The sequence below is a fragment of the Trachypithecus francoisi genome, unplaced genomic scaffold (genome assembly GCF_009764315.1).
Source record: "Trachypithecus francoisi isolate TF-2019V2 unplaced genomic scaffold, Tfra_2.0 Lachesis_group8, whole genome shotgun sequence".
NCBI lineage: Eukaryota > Metazoa > Chordata > Mammalia > Primates > Cercopithecidae > Trachypithecus > Trachypithecus francoisi.
Window position 1 is genome coordinate 66490328 of NW_022681473.1, and position 24407 is coordinate 66514734.

At 44.6% G+C, this 24407-nt stretch overlaps 1 protein-coding gene and 1 long non-coding RNA gene across 3 annotated transcripts in view; both read right to left on the bottom strand.

Moving 5' to 3' along the window:
- The window catches only part of MAP6 (microtubule associated protein 6), an 80126-nt gene that overhangs the window by 23777 nt on the left and 31942 nt on the right, over window positions 1-24407 (bottom strand). The gene's annotated exons all lie outside the window — the stretch shown is intronic.
- Window positions 9407-22719, bottom strand: LOC117081431. Its single transcript, XR_004436162.1, has 3 exons — window positions 22709-22719; window positions 12928-12933; window positions 9407-9480 (listed from the first exon to the last, which is right to left on the bottom strand). It is a non-coding gene; the product is annotated as an uncharacterized LOC117081431 (long non-coding RNA).

A 24407-nucleotide genomic window follows, 5' to 3' on the forward strand; every position in this document is an offset into this window, starting at 1 on the left:
GTTCCTACCAACAAGAAGGTCATCACCAGATATGTCTCCTTGGCCTTGGACTTCCCAGCCTCCAGAACTGTAAGGAATACATTTTCTTTCTTATAAATTACCCAGTTTCAGATATTCTGTTATAGGCAACAGAAAATGGAAAAAGACACCTACCAACAACTCATACTCAATGTCCCTAGACCCAAATCATCTTGTTTTCCCTGCCAAAAATTATTTTCTCCTCCTGGATTCCCTCATCATTCATTTTCACCCATTCATGCATTCATTCATTCACTCATTCATTCATTCATTCCTTTATTCACAAAATATGTACTGAGTGCTTATGGTTTGCCTAACAGGATGCTGGGTGCTATGGAACCCAAGCGAGTAGGAAAAGGCCCTGTGAGGACCTGCAGGCAGTGTGGGTGGCTGGGCTCACATTTAGTGGGGAAGGGCATAAGAGGCTAGACAGGCCATGGAGGCCCTGCCAGCCATGTTAAGGGGACGGTCTCCACTGTAACTAAGAGTTGCCAAATGATTTTAAGCCAAGGATGAGTGTGGCCAGGTTAGTTTTGGAAAGAGAATTTTGAGAACAGTGTGAACAGCGGACAGAAGGGAAGAGTGGAGGCAAGAGGCCAGGCAGGAGACTGTGCAGTTAGGAAGTGGTGGAAGCAGGGGACAGAGAAGAGGGTGCTGGGTCAAGAGGGAGAATGGGCAGGACTTGGAAACTCATGAGCGGTGGGAGGTGAGGTCAAGGGGGCATCTGGGGAGATGCCAGGACTCTGGCTGGGGGGCAGTAGTCCCCCACTGAGACGTGGAAATTGGGAGGAAAATGGGCTTTGGAACGAGGTTGAGGCCCTCCTGATTGTGTTCACGGCATCCCACTCACCCCAGTAATGAGGCTGTTCTTAGATCCCTTCCTCATCCCTCCTCCTCACTTCTCCACCTTCTTTAGGTTCAATCCTCCTTCCCGACCTGACTTCTGAACCATTTTGGCCCTACACACAGACCTAGGGGCTTTGGGGCTGTGGCCACCATTACCTGCCAGAGGCTACAGTCCCTCCCTCCTTCCCTCTAACCTTCAGAGCCGAAGCCTTGCCTGTTAGATGGGCTCCTGATATTTGGGCCTAGGCCTCCCAGGACCAATTCAGTAACAACCTTGCTCCTGAACATGTGACAGCAGAAACTTGGATTCTCTGTCACACCCCTGCCCACTTCCAGAACTAGCACCCTATTCCTAAGCACTGCTTCTGGGTCACCTCTTGCAGATCAGCCTCTGCAGCCTCCTGCATCCCTGCAGCGGCCCCTGTGGGCTGGGGAGCATCTCACCTGTGAGCACTATCAGTGGGACATGTCCCTGTGGGAAAGTTTGGTAACCCCTGATCTTGAACAACTCTGGTACGTCATCTTCACATGAGATCTTGTCAATGAGTTGCAGAACAGGTTCACTGTAATTATGACGGACGGTTAGGTTTAAGCCCAAATTCCATTTCCTAGAAACTTCTTTGTCAAGGTGTGAAAATGAGCCAAATAATAAAAAATGAAAAAATAAAAAATAAAAGAAAGAAAAAAGAACTTTCTTTGAACTCTCCATAAAACCTCCAGTCACATGCAGCAACTAATATTATGTCATAGAAAGAAAATTAGCTACCATTTATATATAATATATATAATATATATAAAGCTACCTCAGCCTTTTTATAAGCTGGAGGATTTTGTTTTATTGGTATATTCTCTATAGTTCTTATAACAACTTGGAGAACAGGCACTACTATGCCCCTTTTATAAAGGAGGGTAACTAAGGCTCAGAGAGGTTAAGTGGCTAGAATAAGGCAATGCAACTAGCAAATAGCAGAGCTGGGGTCTGAGCTCAGGTCAGTCAGGCTCCACAGCCCACAGCCTTCCCACTACACTTCGGCAATGCGCCAGAGCTGCAGTGTGCTTGGCCTGCCCTCACTGGAGGTGTCTGTGCAGGGCCTGGCCTGCTGCCTGCAATGCTGTAGAGGAGTTACATGACACAGACCAGGCTAGATGGCACCTAAGCTTCTCCAGCCCTGAGATGCTAGACTGAGAGCAATATGGGCCACACTCTTGCCCTGTCATGCCCAGTGCCTCTTGACAAATTCATGGTCCCCTGTAACATGGTCTCCCCTTCCTATGCAACTATATTTTTTCTTGATCATTCATTCATTCATTCATCTATCCACTCATCCATTCATTTGGCATCTGCCACACACTAGCCAAGGGCATGGAATGTGCCCCACAGGGATGTATAAGCCATAGATGAGGTGTCTAGAGTTCAGGTATCTAGACTTGACCATGTGTGATCCTAAGAAAAGACAGAATGAATCGAATGGGACAGGGTTCAGAGTGCAAGAGGGAAAGGGAAAGGAATGCTTAACTCTGAAGGCGAGTGAGGACTGGGGAAAGGGGTACTGAAGGATGTCAACAGAGAAGCAGATGAAGGGAATTCAGGCACTAGTCTGAGTCTGTATGGCAGGTTCAGAGAGCAGGTGAACTGATTAGGGTGGCTGCTCAGGATGCAGGGTGGGGTCTTGGAAGCTGTGCAAAGTGCCCAGGGTGGATAGGAGCTGAGGCCAGGCAGAACAGAGCCTGGATGCCATGTTTGGAAGCATGTGCTATGCCTGGGAAGATGCTGAAAGTTTCTGAGCAAGGCAGCACTGTTTCTCCATTGATGCTGTTCTACTATCAGCCTGCCCTGATTCTACCTATTCTTTAAGGCCCAGCTCAGGGGTCTCCTCTTCCAGGAACCTCTCCTGGGTTACTCAACCCAAAATTTCCCATCTCTCAGCTCCTGGTCCATTTACTTTACTGGCCATCTTTGTGGTTACCAGGCAGTTTCATGCCATTCTTCAGTTCTTTCATGAGTCCATTTTGTCTCTCTTAAGGGATAAGATAAGACAAATTTTATGACAGAATCCTGCTCTTGAGTCCACTCTCATTTGCATGGCTGCAAAGGGGTATACTATGTCAGGCTGCAGGTTAGGGTCGAGCCAGGCTAGGACTCCAATCCCTGCCTGTTTCCCACACCCTAGGCTGCCACACAAGGCCACACTCCATATCTTCTTTACGTTCTTCACAGGATTTAAGGGCTTGACATTCAGTGGGCAGTTAATGTTAGTAACTATTGTTAGATTTATTTCTGGTCAGCTGATGTCACTTCCTCCTGAGCCCTTCCTTCCCTGCCCTACATGGGGCAGATACTTGCTTCTCGGTGGCATGGGAATGCCTGACTCCAAAGCTCACACCTGGGGGTGGATGTGTAACCCAAGCTTGTCTTGGTGTCCTTCAAGCTCGTGGCCACTTTGACTCCTGGAAGTAATCACAAGAAAGCCATTCCCTTCAGTCAGCCTGGGTGTACACCACAGTGAGGCCCTGGGCACACTGGGAGGGTCCCATATCTGTGAGTTTCTACTCCTGACATCCCAGAGATGCTCCTCATGCCACAGCTTCTCTAGTATTGTGATGTGTAGAAGTCACAGGGACAGGATGCTCTATAAGTGCATCACCAAAGGCCTGCTGTCCCCTCCACAACAGAGCCTCTGGTGGACCCTGTTATTTGAGCCTTGAAACATGACCTATCTCATATATAATCCTGCAGCGGCAGAAGGAGGGTCTGGGGCTATGATATCCCCCAGTGGGTGGGTGAACTGCAGATGAGTAGGCTCAATCGATATATTCAGATCTGGGTTTAAATGACTCTTTGATGGTTTATTTGTGCTGGGAAAATTTATGGAGAGAAGGCTGGGCCAGCCCTCAACCCCCTACTAAGGGATGGCAGAGCCAGGCCCAGTTTGAGCCATCTCATGGAGACTTAGTGGGCAAGATTTTTTTGGGCTGCTCCTCCAGAACCTTTGAACAGCCATATAGTCACATTCAGAGCATCTGCCAAAGCAGGACTTTGGGATCTTCCTGATCAGGCAAAGTTTTCAGAGGAGTCAACATTCAACCTTCAACTCCTCCTGTCTGGTCTCTCTGTTCCTTCTGTGACCTGCACCTCTCTGTAGCATGCAATGTGCTATATTTTACCTCAAGCTACCTGTGTAGATGACTTTCTTCCCTTCCAGACTGTGCCATCCCTGAGAGTAAAGACGGTCCTTTTGCATCCATATAAGTCTCATCATGTCTACGACAGGGATGTGGAATGCAGCTCCCACCTTCCCGTGGCTGCTTCAGCCAGGGAGGGGGTCTAAAGTTGCTATGCAACATCTCATGGCATCCATATAACTTCCTACAATATGCCCACAAGTTCTTTGATACTTCTACCTTATATAGAGCTTAATTCCTTCCTCTTCAGTGTGGTTGGACTTGGGGACTCACTTCTGACAAACAGAAGATGGTGGGAATGGTGGTGCATAACTTCTGAGAGTGGATCATTAAAGGCTTTGCAGCCTCCTCCTTGTACTCTCTCCAGGATTACTCTCTCTGGGGCAGCAAGCTGCCATGTCATAAGGACATTCAACTAGCCCTTGTGGAAAGGCCTGTGTCAGGAGGAACTGAGGCTTCCTACAGAAAGCCATGGGAGTGAAAAGTCCTAGAAGACCCAAACCACCCTTCACATGACTTCCTGAGAGACCCTGAGCTCAAACCATCCAGCTAAGCCATCCTGGATTACCGACCCTTAGAAACTTTATGAGGTCAAAAATATTTATTGCTATTTATGTGGCTAAGTTTTGGAGTAATTTGTTACAAGCAACAAATTCTAATACAAACCCCAATCAGAAAATTTTCTCTTCTCATCAAAAAGGGTTTAAAACACTTATGTCATCTTAGCAAGGCAGAAAATACTGGTGTAAGTGGAGCACAGAAGTTCAAGTTTCCAGCAGAGCTGCAGCATGACCTTAATGGAGAGAAGTCATGCTCTGTTGTAAGAAACAGGGTGAATGGTCTGCAGCCTTCTTTAGAAGGTAGCAAAGCCTCCAGTGCAGCAAAGCTGGTAACAATGCAACTGCCTTGGATCCAGGTCATAAGCAGAAAAAAGAAACATAGGCCATCACAGAAGAAAATGATGTCTCAGAGCACACAGCACATGCAAGCTTCTCAGAAGTGCAGACAGAGGTTAACAGGGTGAGAAGAAGCATGGAACCTGGGCCAGATGATGACGATAAGTTACTAGAAAGAGAACTGGCTCTGGAGTGAGATACATCCATCCTAGCTCTAACCCATGGGCCAGGTCTTGCCTGCTCTGAACATTGGTGAACTCATTTGTAAAGGATTTATACATAGAATAGAATTCTACTCATAGAATTGATGCAGGGGTTAAATAAGAAAGAATGTAAAGCAGTTCTTTAGTTGAAGAGGACCTGGACATTCATATCAGAATTACAAAGCCCATGGTAGACACGCGCATAATAAATGTATTTGGCTTTCATTACAGAGTAATTTATTCAACAAAAATTACTGCATTTCTTCTGTGCTCCAGACATGGAGCTAGAAATGCAATGTGTACAGACAGATGAAGCCCCTCCCTCCACAGACCTTGTTGTCAGGTGGGGAGAGCAACAATTACATAGATAATCAAATATCTGTGACAGCTATTGTTACACTTCTGAATGCTGCAGTCAACGTTCTGGTGCCCAGAGTGGGCAAAATTTGGGCAGCAGCTTCCAGCGCCAGGCTTATTTCTGAGTGCATTTCAAGTTAGACTTGAACAAAGTAGCATTCAATGAATGCCTGATTAATTGAACCTTCAATACTGAGTACCCACTATAAACAGATGTTCCCTTTTTAAGACCTTGTTCCACTTAAGCATAGTTGCTCGCAGTCATTCAAGGGGAGATACTGAAAGAGCAATTATAGACGGAGAGCCCGAAGACAGCCTGTCACAGATGAGGCTAGGCCCCAGAAGAGGGAGGGAGGGAGGCAACAGGAGTGCGCGGGGTGGGCGGGTTTGGCCCTGGAAAGTATTGTAAAAGAACAGAGGGCAGGCTGTGCTTTCATTTCTAATGTGAAAAACACTGACATTTACAAGAAACAAGGAAATATAATTATATAAGGAACAAGTTTTACTGCTGTGAAGAACATCTACATGTGTTAATTGGTACAAATCACTTCTTGATAAAAGTAGAGACTTAGAATAATGGATTGCTGCCAACTATGGTCACACAAAAATCCCTTAAGGGAAGAGGAATTTATTTATTATGTGTCTAAGTATTTATTATTTATTATGTATCTAAATCCTGGGAAAATAAAATTCTTTCCCCATCTTCTTCATAAAAATTTTTTGACATTCCTCGACTGCTTTACAAACGAAGAAGACAGTGCTTTTAAGTCTTAAGGGTCTAGTTTTCCTACAGATTTTTGTAGGTGATTTATGTTGCCATGGAAACATCTTAAGTCTCTGTTCAAAAATCTTGTCTACATTTGTTATTGTAAAGTGTTCCTGAAGAAGGGAAGCCATCTCCTTTGTGCACTCTGACGGAGGCAGTCGCTGAATGCTGTCGGTTGCCAAGCTATTGTCAGGAGGTGGTTAATGGAAGCAGGATCTATAGATTAAAAACAAAGAACATCCTGGGGCCTAGAGGGCTGCAAGTGGTATAGAGAGCTTCTGTCTCCTTTTAGAATGTAGTGGAAGATTGCTTTTTCCTGGCCAGAGATGACCTGGCCAAGAGAGGAGCTTGAAGATCTATGTATGTGTACATGCTCGCGCGCAGTTCTCAGTTTCTTTTGTGTGAAAGGTAGAAAAAAGTATTGCATGGAGAATGACAGTATTCTAATTATTTAGGATCATTTTTCTCATCCATTAATATCCAGTAAGTACAGGTATATACAGGTATACCATGGATGATGATTTCATAAAATGAGAAAGCACATACTTGGACAAAACATGGTCAAGTATATAAAGAAAAGTTTGAAGCTAATCTGAGTAGATAATTAATAGAAAAGAATGCTCCCTCTCTCTTACATAGAAAGATTAGTAACATCTGGCAATGATAGGTGTCAAGGTTTGGGCCCCTGTACTAGGTAAATGGCTCATTCTGCATATAGCTGCTATCTAAGTCTAGTTATGGATGACCTGCAGCTTAGAGGCCCTTGTGCATCTGGGAAACGGTGTCTCATTCAAATAAAGTCCACAGGAACAATGTATATAAAACCATGAGGATGGACAATTAAAAATGAAAACTGCTCAAACTAGGCTGGGCGCGGTGGCTCATGCCTATGATCCTAGCACCCTGGGAGGCCGAGGCTGGCGGATATCTTGAGGCCAGGAGTTCAAGATCAGCCTGGCCAACACGGTAAAACCCCCTCTCTACTAAAATACAAAAATTAGCCAGGTGTGGTGGTGGGTGCTTGTAATCCCAGCTACTCAGGAGGCTGAGGCAGGAGAATGGCTTGCACCTGGGAGGCAGAGGTTGCAGTGAGCCAAGATCATGCCCCTGCGCTGCAGTCTGGGCAACAGAACAAGACTCTATCTCCAAAAACAAACAAACAAACCCAAAAACTCAAATTAGGAGTCAGTTTGATTCTACACAAATTAATTTCAATTGCAGTATTTATTAGAAACTGTAGGAAGAGGCTGGGCGCGGTGGCTCACGCCTGTAATCCCAGCACTTTGGGAGGCCGAGGCAGGCGGATCACGAGGTCAGGAGATCGAGACCATCCTGGCTAACACGGTGAAACCCCGTCTCTACTAAAAATACAAAAAATTAGCCGGGCGTGTGGCAGGCGCCTGTAGTCCCAGCTGCTCGGGAGGCTGAGGCAGGAGAATGGCGTGAACCCAGGAGGCAGAGCTTGCAGTGAGCCGAGATCGTGCCACTGCACTCCAGCCTGGGCGACAGAGTGAATCTGTCTCAAAAAAAAAAAAAAAAAAAAAAGAAAAGAAACTGTAGGAAGAAAAATGGTGCAAAATGAGAAAACCTACAGTTGGCCAAGGTGGAGGATAAGAGTGGGGGAGTGTGAGAGTTAAGACAAGTACACTTACAAATAAACCTCAAGTAGAAAAAATAAGAGATAGATGAGAAGTGATAGGGTTGTAAGAAAACTTCCCCATAACCATTTCCCCATCACTGTCAGGGTTTATCAGTCCTAGGAATGCTGAGGTGGTTGTGCCACAAAGCCAAGAGTTATCAGTTGAGACTGAGGAGAGAAGGCTATGCTCTTTTGGTTAGCTGCGTCCCCAACGATCTGTGTCTGTCCTTGCAGAAAGATGGTTCCCTAGACTGGAAATGGAAATGTTGAAGGGAGATAAGCCCTGAAAGGTGGGAGGGAGTGCTGCTCCTTCAGTGGGGTAACCTAGAGTTCTGAGAGTAAACTCTGTAAAAACTGCCAAGGACACAGTATGGTACATCTAGCGAAGTACTCCATAAACCTAAATTTCTGCTTTCTTTTTTTTGTTTTTTGAAAAAAGTACTTAATGTGTTTTAAACAAAGCTGGCACTAAAAATAACATCATTTTATGAATTCTTGAGAACCATGCTAATTTACTCCTTAAAATGTTTTATAAGGGAATACTGGGAACAACTCAATGTCAGTAAGTTTGACAATACACATGAAGTAGGCAAATTCTTAGAAAGATGCAAATTATAAAATTGACTCTTGGCTGGGCGTGGTGGCTCACGCCTATAATCCCAGCACTTTGGGGGGCTGAGGTGGGAGGATCGCTTGAGGTCAGGAGTTTGGGACCAGTCTGACCAACATGGTGAAACTCCATCTGTACTAAAAATACAAAAATTAGCCAGGCATGGTGGTGGGTGCCTGTAATCCCAGGAACTTGGGAGGCTGGGTCAGGAGAGTTGCTTGAAGCTGAGAGGCAGAATTGCAGTGAGCCGAGATCATGCCACTGCACTCCAGCCTGGGCGACAAAGTGAGATTGTTTAAAAAAAAAAAAAGAAAATTGACTCTTATCCCTGAGTGCAGGGGGAGTCCCTCTCACCTCCTTCCTCAGATGACTCTGGAAGCTTCCCCACACCACTGAATACTGAGACAAAGCTCCCTGACAGTCACTGGCAGACATCTATCTATCTATCTATCTATCTATCTATCTATCTATCTATCTATCTATCCCTGCCCTGGCCAGAGGCCCCCGTACATTGACCTCCTGTTGATGCCCTGGTGGAGCCAACAGGTGCTCTGGGAGTCCTGTGCTTCCTGATCCAATAGTACCAAATCCTTCATCTCCCCCAGAAGCACAGCATATCCCTGGGACCCCTCGGCCACTGCCCGATCCGTGAGCCTTCTCTGTTTCTGGGGCCTCCCCCACCAGAGCTCTGACTCTGGCCTCACAAAGGACTAAGCAGGCTGAGGGGGAGGGGGTGGGAGAGAAGATACAAACATGGAGGAGGGGAGGCTGCTCTGGCAAAGTCTTTAAGGCTTTTGGAGGTCCAGGCCTGGGGCCAAGCAGGAAAGTGTGTGCGTGAGGAGTGTGTGTGAGGAGTGTGCGCAAGTGTGTCCGTGAGTGAGGCATGCATGTTAGTGTGTGTCTTTCCTAGGACACACCATACCCTGTGTATGTATGGACGTTTTTGTAAAAAAGAGAAAAATCTGAATGAATGTTTTATTTGCTTTTAAAAAAATTGACTCAAGGAGAAATAGAAAACCTGAATAAACCTATATCAGGTACAGAATTGAATTCATAATTTTAAATCTTTTTTTTTTTTTTTTTTGAGATGGAGTCTCGCTCTGTCGCCCAGGCTGGAGTGCAGTGACCGGATCCCAGCTCACTGCAAGCTCCGCCTCCTGGGTTTACGCCATTCTCCTGCCTCAGCCTCCCGAGTAGCTGGGACTACAGGCGCCCACCACCTCGCCAGGCTAATTTTTTGTATGTTTTTTAGTAGAGAGGGGGTTTCACCGTGTTAGCCAGGATGGTCTCGATCTCCTGACCTTGTGATCCGCCCGTCTCAGCCTCCCAAAGTGCTGGGATTACAGACTTGAGCCACCGCGCCCGGCCATCTTTTTTTTTAATCTGTACATATCTTTTTTATTTGTTATTTATTTTTTAACTTTTAAGTTCAAGGGTACATGTACAGGTTTGTTACATAGGTAAACTTGTCACAGGGGTTTGTTGTACAGATTATTTCATCACCCATGTATTAAGCTTAGAACTCACTGGTTATTTTTCCTGATCCTCTCCCTCTTCCCACCTTCCACCTTCTGACAGGCCCCAGTGTGTGTTGTACCCCCTATGTTTTCATATGTTCTCATAATTTAGCTTCCACTTATAAGTGAGAACATGCAGTATTTGGTTTTCTGTTCCTACGTTAGTTTGCTAAGGATAATGGCCTCCAGTTCCTTCCATGTCTCTGCAAAGGACATAAAAAAAGAAATACGGACCACATTTTCTCTATCCAGTCTGTCACTGATGGGCAATTAGGTTGGTTCCATGCCTTTGCTATTGTGAATAGTGCTGCAGTGAACATATACGTGTATGTGTCTTTATAACAGAATGATTTGTATTCATTTGGGTATATATCCAGTAATGGGATTGCTGGGTTGAATGGTATTTCTGTCTTTAGATCTCTGAGGAATTGTCTTCCACAATGGTTGAGCTAATTTACATTCCCACCAACAGTGTATGGGCATTCCTTTTTCTCCACAACCTCACCAGCATCTGTTATTTTTTGACTTTTTAATAACTGCCATTCTGACTGCCATGAGATGGTATCTCATTGTGGTTTTGATGTGCATATCTCTTAGTAACTTAAAATCTTTACACAAAGTCCGACGCTTGATGGCTTCACTGGTGAATTCTATCAAACATTAAGGAAAAAATAAATACCAATCCTAACAACTTCTTTTAGAAAATAGAGAAAAAGAGGCTGGGCATATTGTTTCAAGCTTGTGATCCTAGTACTTTGGTAGGCCGAGGTGGGTGGATCACCTGAGCCCAGGAGTTTGAGACCAGCCTGGCCAACATGGTGAAATCCCATTGCTACAAAAATACATACAAATTAGCTGGGTGTGGTAGCGCATGCCTGTAGTCCCAGCTACTTGGCAGGCTGAAGTGGTAGGACGGTTTGCGCCCAGGAGGTGGAGGTTGCAGTGAGCAGAGATGGTGCCACTGCACTCCAGCCTGTATAACAGAGCTAGACTCTGACTCAAAAGAGAAAAAAAAAAAGAAAGAAAGAAAGAAAAAAAAAGAAAATAGAGGAAAAGAGAATGCTTCTCACCTCATTTTAAGAGGACAGCATTTCCCTGATACCTTGATACCAAGCCAGTCAAAGACATCACAAGAAAAGAAAACTATAGGCTAATATTCCTCCTGAACACATATGTGAAAACTCTTTTTTTTTTTTGAGGCGGAGTCTCACTCTGTCACCGGGGCTGGAGTGCAGTGGCCGGATCTCAGCTCACTGCAAGCTCCGCCTCCCGGGTTCACGCCATTCTCCTGCCTCAGCTTCCCGAGTAGCTGGGACTACAGGCGCCCGCCACCTCGCCCGGTTAGTTTTTTGTATTTTTTAGTAGAGATGGGGTTTCACCGTGTTAGCCAGGATGGTCTCGATCTCCTGACCTCGTGATCCACCCGTCTCGGCCTCCCAAAGTGCTGGGATTACAGGCTTGAGCCACCGCGCCCGGCCGTGAAAACTCTTAACAAAATATTAGCAAATCAAATCCAGCAACATAAAAAGATTTAAACACCATGACCAAGTAAAGTTTATCCCAGGAGTACAGGGTCAGTTTAACATTCCAAATCAATTAGGATAATATATCATATAGTAACAGAATAAAGAACAGAAACCATATGATCATCTCAATATTCTTAGAAAAAGCATGTGACAAAATCTAACACCCTTTCATGATAAAAAGAAATATTGCTGGGCGTGATGGCTCACTCTTGTAATTCCAGCATGTTGGAAAGCCAAGGCAGGCAGATCACTTGAGGACAGGAGTTCAAGACCAACCGTGCCAACATGATGAAACCCTATCTTTACTTGAAAGAAAGAAAGAAAGAAAGAAAGAAAGGAAAGAAGGAAGGAAGGAAGGAAGGAGGAAGGAAGGAAGGAAGGAAGGGAGGGAGGGAGGAGGGAGGGAGGGAAATATCATCAGTCTAGAAATAGTGAGGAACTCCCTCAACTTACTAGAGGAAATCTACAAAAACCCTACAACCAACATAATACTCAAAAGACCAAATGCTTTCCCTCTAAGATCAGGAACAAAGGAAGGATGCCCACTTTCAACACTTCTATTCAATATTGTATTGACAGCCATAGTCAGTATAATAAAACAAGAAAAGAAGTTAAAGGCATACAGATTTGAAAAGAAGACACAAAACTGTCATTATTTGCATGTAACATAATCTTGCATTTAGAAAATACGTGGGAATTGGTTGGGTAATCCCAGCACTTTGGAAGGCCAAGGTGGGTGGATTACTTGGGGTCACGGGTTCGAGACCAGCCTGGCCAACATGGTGAAACCCCATCTTTACTAAAAATACAAAAATTAGCTAGGTGGTGTGGTGGGTGCCCGTAATCCTAGCTACTTGGGAGGCTGAGGCAGTAGAATCGCTTGAACCCAGGAGGTGGAGGTTGTAGTGATCCGAGATAGTGCCACTGCACTCCAGCCTGGGCACAGAGCAAGACTCCATCTCAACAAAAACAAAAACAAAACAACAAAGGCTACTAGAAAAAATGAGTGAGTTTAGCAAGATTGCTGGATGCTAGACCAATACACAAAAATTAATTGTATGTCTACATACTAGTAACAGACAATGGGAAAATAAAATTTTAGAAGTTCATTCACAATAATATCAATCAGAATACAATAGGAATAAGATTTTTTTTTAATTTTTAATTTATTTTTTAATTTAAAGAGACAAGGTCTCACTCTGTCAGCCAGGCTGGAGTACAGGGGTGTGATCATGGCTCATTTCAGCCACAAATTCCTGGTCTCAAGCAATCCTCCCACCTCGGCCTCCCAAAGTTCTGAGATTACATGTGAGCCACTGCACTCGGCCAGTAATAAATGTAAAAAAAGAAATGCAATGGCTTACACTGAAAACTACATAATGCTGCTGAGAGAGATTGAAGAAATACTATAAATAAAGAGATACACCATATTCATAAACTGCAAGATTCAACATTGTTAAGATGGCAACGCTCTAGAAATTGATCTATAAATTCGAACCAACTAATATCAAAATCGCCGGCCGGGCGTGGTGGCTCAAGCCTGTAATCCCAGCACTTTGGGAGGCTGAGACGGGCGGATCACGAGGTCAGGAGATCGAGACCATCCTGGCTAACACAGTGAAACCCTGTCTCTACTAAAAAAATACAAAAAACTAGCCGGGCGAGGTGGCGGGCACCTGTAGTCCCAGCTACTTGGGAGGCTGAGGCAGGAGAATGGCGTAAACCCAGGAGGCGGAGCTTGCAGTGAGCTGAGATTTGGCCACTGCACTCCAGCCTGGGCAACAGAGTGAGACTCCGTCTTAACAAACAAACAAACAAACAAACAAACAAACAAAAATATATATATATCAAAATCCCAGCAGGACTCTTTGTAGAAAATGACAAGCTGATCTTAAAATTTACAGGGAAATGCAAAAGATCTAGAATTGCCAAAACAATTTTGAATAGGAGAAACAGTGTGAGGATTTACACTACCTGATTTCAAAACTTATAAAGCTGGCCGGGCGCGGTGGCTCAAGCCTGTAATCCCAGCACTTTGGGAGGCCGAGACGGGTGGATCACGAGGTCAGGAGATCGAGACCATCCTGGCTAACATGGTGAAACCCCGTCTCTAGTAAAAAATACAAACAACTAGCTGGGCGAGGTGGCGGGCGCCTGTAGTCCCAGCTACTTGGGAGGCTGAGGCAGGAGAATGGTGTGAACCCGGGAGGCGAAGCTTGCAGTGAGCTGAGATCCGGCCACTGCACTCCAGCCCAGGTGACAGAGCGAGACTCCGTTTCAAAAAAAAAAACAAAAAAACAAAACAAAACTTATAAAGCTACTGTAATCAGTCAGTGTGTTACTCGCATAAGGATAGACACATAGATCTATGAACGGAATAGAGTGTTCAGAAATAGATCTTTGCATACAGAAGTGTGCTAAAGCTGGCTCACACTGGCTTACAGCAATAATTGTTAAATTTTCAGGAATTCGATGAACTGATTGTTAAACTATTGGTAGCTTGAAAGCAGCCATGTGACAGTATTCATATCAGGAAATTGGCTAACACTATAAATAAGACAAATAAGGCCCTTCTTTTTTTTTCCAGAAAGTGGGAAAAAGTCATTAAACATTTATCATCATACCATTGGCTCACATATATGGTCAATTTATTTTTGACAAAAAGATGGAAACAGCCTAAATGTCCATCAACTAATGAATAGACAAAATGAGTGTATCCATATAATGGAATACTACTTAGCAACAAAAAGAAATGAACCAATATGGATGACTCTTAAAAACATGCTAAATGAAAGAAGGCTAACAGAATATAACACATATTGTATGATTCCAACTATATGAAAATTCTAGAAAAGGCAAACTGTAGAAACAGAAACATCAGTGGTTGCCGAGGCCTGTGAGTGAGAGGGAGGATGCTAAAACTGTCTTTCAGAGACGATTGCACCAACGTATAATTTTACTAAATCTCATGAAAATATACACTTAAAAGGGGTGCATTTTATGTTATGTAAATGATACCTCAATAAAGCTGTTTAAAAATCCAGCTGGAACATCCCCTTTCCTGACACCCCTCCCTTTGCAAGGAGGTGATCCCTGCCTCCTCTGATGCCCACCTTCTTTGTCTGACTTATACTGTGATCTTTGTTATTTGTTTCCAAGCTCATCTGTGGGGCCTAGGAGAGCAGAGGTGGCATCTGACCCATCTGTGCATCCCTGGTGTCTGGTTTGGAGGTTGGCACGTTTCAGCATGCACTCAAGTCAGTGTTACTTAACCAATGAATAAACACCTTTGTCTTACTTTTTTTTTTGAGACAGAGTCTCGCTCTGTCACCCAGGCTGGAGTGTAGTGGCACTATCTCGGCTCACCGCAACCTCTGCCTCCTGGGTTCAAGCAATTCATCCATGATGAAAGTGGCATGAAATACCACTTCTATTGCATTTTGTGCTGCTTTTGATTCTTGTTGCTACTGATTCCCTGGAAGTGATGTCGATGAAGCCCGGTTGCCCGCACTGAGACCCTCAGCTGCCCACACTGTCTCACCTGCAGCGGCCAGAGCTCTGGAGGGCGTCAGGGATGTGCAGCCGGGCCAGCTGTGGGTGGGCAGTCTGGTGAGTGAATCATGGACTTCATTTACCCAGGCCCAACTAACCTTCCCTGGCTTCGATATATTTCTTTCTTTTTCACATTGTAATTTTACTTTCAGCAAGCTTTTCAGCAACCTGCTTACTCTAGGAGAAGTAATAGACATACTCAGAGGTGTCAGTGTCTGAGAAAATGTGAGACTTGTTTTTCAGGCCATGAAATCCAGAGGGGCTTCCTCAAAAATGGGATGTGGAATTTCATCATGAAGCTCCAGCACAAAACTTGCCTGGGCCGGGACCCAGGGTGACAGGGACGTGCTGTGACCAGGACCTCAGAGGCCAATTGCTCAGGGCGGCCGCACGACTTCCTTAATTCCTCTTCATGCCAGAGGGGTGGGCAGCACTTACATGCACTCATTCTCTCACCTTCAGCACAGCCCAGTAAGGCTGGAGGCCCCCTGGCTCCTAGAGACGTTCAAGGTCTTCCCTGAAGTGTCACGGCCAGTGAGGGCCTGACTAGAACCCAGGCCCATCCAACTCCATAGCTCAAGCTCCACGAGCTCCCCTGTAGATGCTTGAAGCATGTTCATTAGTCTGTGTCTGCAGGAACTGCCCCCTGCCTTGAATTTTCTGCTTCCCTTTTCTATCCGAGATGCAACTTAAATATAGCCCAAAAAAAGGAGTAGAGAGAAAGAGGCTAAGGGCACAAGTCAGCATAAAGCACGGACCCATCAGGAGAATAGCCATGTTCTTTCGAAAGGCATGATCACCTGCACAACACGTCCATATTCCAATGGACAACAAATGCCTATTGAACACACCTTGCACACAGCAGGTGCTCAGCCTACATAGTAAGCATTGTTTCTTGCCGCTGGGCCTCTGCCGCCGATTCTGTTCAACACGCATTGAGGATGCATCCTAGAGTAACACAAAGATGTGAACTGGCCTCTAACCATGTTCAGCTGAGCGGGGCAGTAAGCCTCCCTCAACACAAAGAAAACAAAAGTGCACACCAGGACCTGGGGAGAGCAGGTGCTCTGGGAGTTCAAGGGCCTCGCCAAGGAATCTCAGGGCAGTTTTAGAAGAGTAGGGATTTTCAGGCAGGGAAGGGGAGGCATTGACATTTCTGCAATCCTTCCCTCCCAGCATGCACAGGAAGATCATCCCCACAAACTAATTAACACAGCCACAGTGCTTGGAGTCATCTTTAGAGGCATTTTCCAGGCAGCCTGGGACGGCAGGTCCAAGCCCGTCATGTCACGTGCATTCAGCTGGGCAAACAAAGCCCTTGAAAACACCTAGTCGTTGGGGGAAGTAATTAATATTTCAAAGGAAGCCTCCTTCACATCAGCACCCTGCATTCTTTATCTGGCAGCTGTGCAGGTCGTCAGGCTGGCATCCTGGGACTGAGGGGGACAGAAGAGAAGAGGATGTTGGGGCCTACAGTGTGCACCAGATGCTGCACAAACATGCCCTCAATCCCCACACAGTGCCACCAGGCAAGGACTTCCCATCAGTCTAATGAGAAAACCAAAGCCCAGAGAGGTGAGCGATTTGCTCAAGGGCACACAGCTAACAAACAGGAGGACCAGAACTCAAATTCAAGCGTGAAGCATTAACTTCAGATCTGACACTTTCCTACTTTTCTACAGTAATCAGTTTCTGTACAGAAAACAAATAAACAAACAAAGAACAAAAAAAGAATCCCACAACTTTTTTCTCTTACTTAAATATCAAAATAAAACTTAGTACCAATCACATGCACAAATTACACTACCAGAAGGGAGGCACACTTCTGCCACGGTTGAAAATAGGCTTGGCCTGATTAAAAGACCTCTGCTAATTCTGCCTCTGGAGGATCAAGGCCAGACTCCTCAGCCAGACCACGGATCCAGTCCAGCACAGCCCACTTCTGTAGGCCCATTGTGTCCCACTCTCGTCCTCTGAGCAGCTTATCCACACCCCTGGTCTTTGCTTATGTTGCTCTGTTTCTAGAATGCTCTCCCAGGCCCCATGCTCTTTGCTTCACCTCACACGTGTCACCTCTGTGAGCCATCACTGACCCCCAAGAAGGGATGAAAACTCTCACTCCAGCTCCCACATGGCACCCTGGTCTGCTGCAGTCATCTCTTGACAAGCATATATCCTCTCTGAACTGGATGCCCTAGAGGATGGGAGCGTATCTGAGCCTAGCCCAGCACAAAGCAGGCACTGAGAAAAGGCTTGCTGAGTGAATATGACTGCCCAAGAATCATGGAGTAGCAGAGCTGGACAGACATCTGAACACTTTCCTTTTATAGCTAAGAATTATATGAAGGCCAATAGAGGCAAAGAAGGTGGAGAAGTGAGGAGGGACCACACACTGGAGCTCAGGCTTGACTCTGGAAGCAGCAGGAGCCACTCAAGACCTCAGAGCAGAGGAGTGACATGATGATGTGGCCTGGGAGATATTTTGTTTTGGTAACTCAGGCCACTTTGGGACAATAAGAGGCTGGTATAGGGAGAGACTAGAGGCTGCAGATTCACGTATGTTTTATTTAATAATAATCTTAATTACAAACTTAGTGTCACTTCTGTTAATAAATTATTTAATGCATTTATTGAGTGCCTGCAGCAATTATAACATGGATACCCTTTACTGAGGGCCCACTGTGTACCAGGTGCTTTGCATTCATTATTTAATTTAAACCTCAGAGCCACCTTTTGAGGTAGGCACTATTACTTTCTGTTTTGTGGATGAGGAAACTAAGCTCAGGGAGGTGAAGTTACTTATCTAGGGCCTCAGAGAGACTATGATCCAGGCCCTGGGAAGAAAAGACAAGAAGTCCACAAGCTAGTGAAGGGCAGAAAAGGAAAATAAATGATTTGAGTCATTTGATATCAGAGATGCTATAACCCAGAAAAACAGAGGGAGCTGAGGAGGCTCAGAGCAGGGCTGTAACCACTGGCATGAGGCAATGAGTGAAGTCTAATTGTGATGGTGGCAGAAAAAAATGCATTACAAATTGAAAACAGGCCTACTGTCCTATTACTTACATTTTCTCTTTTTGGAGCAGAGCCAAACTGTGTATAACCTAGGAAATGGCTGAAAGCAGAGAGGAAATATGCAGAGCACCCCTCTGTGAGATTCAAAAATCATCTTCATGCTTGTAATCATTGAACACAGACACTCTGCACCTGACTTCCCAACAATGGGACTAGCCTGTCTTTCTGCCCCAGGGAACTCTGTGCCATCTGGGGAGACCTAGGGGTCCTGGGAGAGAGATGCTGATGGTCCAGCAGCAGCTGGCCTCACACAGGCCCACAACTTAATTAGGTTCCTAGGAGGGCAGTGTGCAGAGATAAACCAGTTAGTAAGGGGCACCAGAGTGCTGGGTGTGGAAGCATCAGCATCAAAGACACGCCTAAACGGCCTCTGCTCTGCACATGCGGCTGTGCTTGCACCTACGTCCGTGTCTGTACGTGTCTTTGTGTGCGTGTGCTCTGGTCAAACAGTAGGAGGAGGGAGGGTTGGTAACAAAAGGACCTGAAAACAAGGAGTCCGTCCCAGTGAGAAACTGATTTGCTTTGAGACTACTGATGGTAATGGTGACGATCGTGAAGGCAGATGACAGAGAAGCTTCTTGGTTCCAGAAACTGTATGAGGCACACTTTTTCACTATCTCATTTAATCGTCATGGAGACCCTATGGAGTAGACACTGTTATTATCATCCTTGTTTCACAGATGAGGAAACAGGATGTGAGGGAGTTCCGTGTCTTGACCTTGGACAGCAATAAGTAGAGATGCCAGGATTAAACAAAAATACTACAATTAAGAGCCATGTCCCAGAACTGAAATGGAACATTCAGCTGAGGAACTGAGACAATATCAAAGTGGGCACAAGGTCACAATGCAGGATCCTCAAAGGAAAGGCTGAGAATGGTGGAGGGAGAGGACGCTGGCAAGAGTTCTATGTGCTGTGACGGGGCTACTTCTCTCCTCTACTGAAAACAAGAGAGAGGCTCAAGGACACCCACATCTCAGGGGCTGTGCTGGAGCCATAGCTGACTCATCTGAGAGACCTAAAGGCCCAGAAGACAGCTGGCTAGCTGGTCCCGGAGCAGAGGGAGAGAGAAATGGTTGTGTTGGGGGTGGCTTGTACTCTGTTTGCTGGAGCAAAGAATGCACGGTGCTGTTTTCCTGGAGCAGATGGGGTCAAGAGGGCCAGCTGAAGTGGCAAACAGATCCCACCAGAAAGAAGCTGGAGGGACTGCAGGATGTTGGGGGTGAAAAAGGAGTATGGAAGCAGCTGGAGAGATTCACATTTATCAAGGGACTGTGGGATGAGATCCAAAGTGACGGGTGGGGGCCTCCAAAGAACCCAGCAAAGCGCCCACAAGAGAAAGATCCCACCCTAAACACCTGCTGGGGGAGGGCAGTCACTGTGGCCACACGGGTCCAAGCGAGAGCTCGCCTCCTCCCCGCCCTTGCTCCCTGAAAACCAACCCTGGAAAGGTGAGGAGCTAGCGGAGGGGAGGACAGGGCAGTAGAAGCCCACTGTAGGCATCTCCTCTGCAGCAGGCCAGAACAGCAGGAGGGAGAAAAACATTCACTTTAAATAGACTGACTACTTTGACTATTACATGGGACTGAACATTTAAATTACTGGAGGACTTTTATTTGCTGACATTTGCCAAGTTACAAGACTTCCCTAAATATTGTACAAGTTATGAGACTCATCCAAATTTTGTGAAAGGGGAGGGGAAGAACTTGACCTGGAGAATAAATTTAAAGGGATAGTGGGAGGCAAAAGTAAAATCACCTTGCAATTATGTCTGATGAGCTGCATTTGTTGAAAGTAAAAGTTACATTTACAATGAATGAAAACTTACTATGTGCCAGGCGCTTTAATAATAGATTTGCACACTTGATCTAATGTAATCTTAAATCAACCCTGCAAGATAGAAGTTACTACTCCTGTTTTACAGGTTGGAACACAGAGGCTCAGAGATGTAAAGAGATCTGCCTAAAGTCACAGAGCCGACAAGTGGCAGTGCTGGGACTCAGCCTCATGAGGACAAAAAGCCTGCATCTCTCATTTTTTGTTTTTATTTTTTGAGATAAAGTCTTGCTCTGTTACCCAGGCTGGAGTGCAGTGGTGCGATCTTGGCTTACTGCAACTTCCGCCTCCTGAGTTCAAGTGATTTTCCTGCTTCAGCCTCCCAAGTAGCTGGGATTACATGCATGTGCCACAACATCTGGCTAATTTTTTAATTTTTAGTAGAGATGGGGTTTCACCATGTTGGTCAGGCTGGTCTCCAACTCCTGGTCTCAAGTGATCCTCCTACTTCGGCCTCCCAAAGTGCTGGGATTACAGGCATGAGCCACCACCCCCTGCCAAGCCTGGGTCTTTCGATCATGTCTCTGCTTGGGACTTCACAGGTCAACTTGCGCCAGTAAAAGTGGTGCTCAGGGTGGGAGCTTTTTTGGCATCCTGCATATGAAGTACATTTTTTTTTTGCTCAAAAGACTGACTTTATATTATTATGTTCTTTTATTTTGAGGTCAAAGGGATTGGAAAAAGTTTATTCCACAGCTGCTATCACCTGCTTGTTTGTCAAAGGGTTAACAAAAACTGCAGTGTCATAACCAAATAACTAGACCTAGGTCTGGATGCAAGTTTGTAAACAGGGCTATAGATATGTTGACAGGGGTGGTGGTGTGTGGAGGGAGCGCTTACTGAAGGACAGTGAGGGCATTGCCGGGAGGGGAGTGGGCTGAGGGAGATGAAGAGGAGAAGAGAAAATAAGGCAGTGAGAGGAAGTCTTATTGACACAGGAACAAAAGTCTTGGTTCTTGTTCATCAGCAACACACTGAATTCTCATGTCTTCTAATATCCACCACAATTAGTAACCACAGCAAAGATAAGGCCAGGGCCTACCTTACAGAAGAATGCTTGATAAAACACACTACTGGATTTCAAATCTGTGTTCATATGAGTGATACGAGTGTGTGTGCATGTCCTGCTGTAACTGTCATCACCACCACCTTCACACCATTGTCTTCGTCGCAGTCTTCTGAGCTTTCTGACTCTACCCTCTCCTGGAAATCCACCCCGCCCAGTTAAAGAACCAGCACGGAACCCGGGCTTAAACTCCTCCCACCTTCACTGGTGAATTCTTGTGTCTTTGTCCAGTTTTGGTGTCAGGGTAATACTGACCTTATAGAACGAATTATGAAGTGTTCTCTCTTTTTCTATCTTTTGGAAGAGTTTGTGAAAATTGGTATTAATTTTTCTTTGCATGTTTGGCAGGAATCACCAGCTTAACTGTTTTTGTAAACCATTGCACCTAGTTCACAGTTGATGTTTATTAAAGGTAATGAATCTGTTTCTATAATTTTGTATCCCACCTGATATAATTTAATGATGAATATTTAACGTAAATTTTTAAAAGAGGCTTCTATCTGATATATCATAGAATACTACAAAAGTCCAGACTGAAGTACAAATTTCAGACTATTTATACCAGATCTTGAATTTCATAGATGTGACCGACTAGTCACTCCTAAAAATAGATTCCTTCAAATGTCTCTGGGTACCAGGTAACAGTCATTCAACTAAGCCCTACACTGAGTTCCAGCTTCCTATCTGTATCTCCCTAAACTCATTACTAATTAAAGGAAGCCACAGCTACATTTTAAATACAAAATGCTTAACTTATAAAGGCTTGTTAAAAGGTAATGATTCCAGTGTTTTATTAATAACAAGGACTTACTACCTTTTAAGAACTGTCCAAATGTATCATAGAATTTGTTAATAATGAAAATTCCACTGTTCTTACCCTTGTGGTGAAGCCCTGGAATCTGCACTTTGACAAGTTCCTTGGGTGATTCTAATGCAGTTGGTCAGAGGAGCATACTTTGAAAAATATCACTTTAAAGTTATCAGGACTTTGTGGATAAAGATGATGAATAAAGTAATTTGTGTCTATAATAAAGTGCCTGGCACACCACTTGGCTCAAGGTGGCATGCTGTGGGTGCCAATGTGACTGGTTTAAGAAGCATAATTCAAATTACCTTAAACAGGGCTACAGCTAGGTAAAAATTGTTGATAGGAGTGCAGGCTTATCTAGGTATTCTTGGTCACTCTCCCACAATCTCCACTCATTCTCAGCAATAAGAAAGCATGGACTATGAGAAAGGGCTTGTGTTTGGAATCTCAATTATGCTGTGTATCAGCTGTGGAACTTCAAGAACTACTCTCTCTGAGCCTCAGCTTCCTCATCTGTAAACAGGGATAATGTCACCTACCTTGCTGTGGTGGTGTGCGGATTTAATAAAACACAGTGTAATTTTTTTTTCTTAATTGCCCTTTGCCCAACCCTCTCCCACTCCCCTCCTCCAGATGGGCTCATGTAACACAGGGCCAGCAGGAGATGGCACAAATGCACTTTCACAGCTACAGTGATGGATGGCTGTCAAGTGGCTGTCTTAGCTAAGGAAACTCAAACATAAAAAGAGAAGAAAAGGAAGCAGATTCAAAGGCTGGTGATGAGATGATCAAGTGCTTGCTTCAGAACACAAATCTCAACATGAGACCAGTGAAATTCAGTTGAAGCAGAGCACACTTATATCCTTGGGTGCTTTGATATATTTAGGAGGAAATGAGGGAATATCAAGGTCAGGTCTAAAAGGAGATCAATGAAAAGTGATCATTTCTGCTGTCGCAGGAGATAGGCACTGGGTATACAATTATTTCACTTAGATGGAATGATCCAATTTCATCCAGCAAGTACCACCAGTGAACACATTTCTGGTATATTTTGCTGAATGGACACCAAGTTTGTAAATAAGTGAATTTCTAGCAATGGGGAAATTATCTCTGCGAGCCCCATATAGGCATTCCTTACTTTAAATACATCAATTTAGTCAACAGAGAGTGTAAAATTATAGGAGTCTCTTTTGATTCCTTTTACATTCATTTCCTACTATGGCTTTGGGATTCAAATGATTAGCTCTGTGACATTAGGGGCAAGTTACTTTACCTCACTGAGCCTTCTTGTTTAATCCTCACTTCAACCCTATTAGCTCTATTCTATTTCCAGGAACATGAGGGTAGCGGGTGCCTTACCCAAGGTCACCCAGCTAGTAAGAAGTAGATCTGAGCCCAGGGCAGGCTTCCTCTGTGTTCCATTCCAACTCTGGGGACTTGCACAGGGACAGCAAATTAGGGAGAAAAGATCACTTTTTCAGATGTTATTCTGGGTTTTCCCATGTTCAGTCATCAGAGTTTATAATCTACCAAAGGGAAGATTCAATGTCTGTATAATCTCTGTAATAATTTGTGCAAAAGTGTGTAAAGAAATGTCTCTCACAAACAGACAGGCATGGTGAAGTGGACTGCATGAACTACTTTGTATGCCTTCCTGATTCTCGGTTGTAAGTTAATACATCCATCTTCCTCTTTCCTTTCTCACAGAATAAATACCCTTCAGTTACCACCACTTTTGTTTTGTGTGATTCTATAATCTACTGGCTTCTAACTGTTCATTATTCAAAGAGGATAGATACAAGGACCTAAGGGTAAGAGATGTACATAACCTCAGATAAAGGGTAGTATTCTCTGGACTAGGGAATTGTGGGAAGAGAGTGATAAGAAGAGATTAGAACTAATCACTATTGTTATGAGTGTGTAATGTGGAAATCAGAGTTATCTATCCATCCATCCAGCCAGTCAGTAATTCCTAGAACCCTAGAATTTTAGAGCTGGCAGACATCATAGAGATAATTTAATTCAATACGTTAATTTTCACAGATTTAAAAAATTAGATGGAGAGAGAGGAAATAACTCCATTAAAGTCACATAGCAACTGATGGCAGAGCTGGAACCAGCATTCCAGTTTCTCATTTCCTGGTCCAGTTTTTTTGTTGTTGTTGTTGCTGTTGTTGTTGTTTTGCACCAGAAGAGACAGTATTTTAAAGGTACTAATAGTATATTGTTATTAAAAACAACAATAGACAATGTATCCACAAAACCTGACTGTTTGTAACATATCTTTACTTAAGAATTTCATGTGAGTTACCATGTACAGGGCATTAGAAATTATTCCATTAAGTATGTCCTCTGAATTGCTTGGGTTTGCTCATAAATCCCCACCCCATGGGACTTGTGAAGGCAAATGATCTTCCCAAAAGGTCCATGTGCCTTTTGTTCTTTAGGCTGATCCTCATATAACTTGAAATTAAATCTCACTCCTCTGACAGATACTCTGGGTAAACTT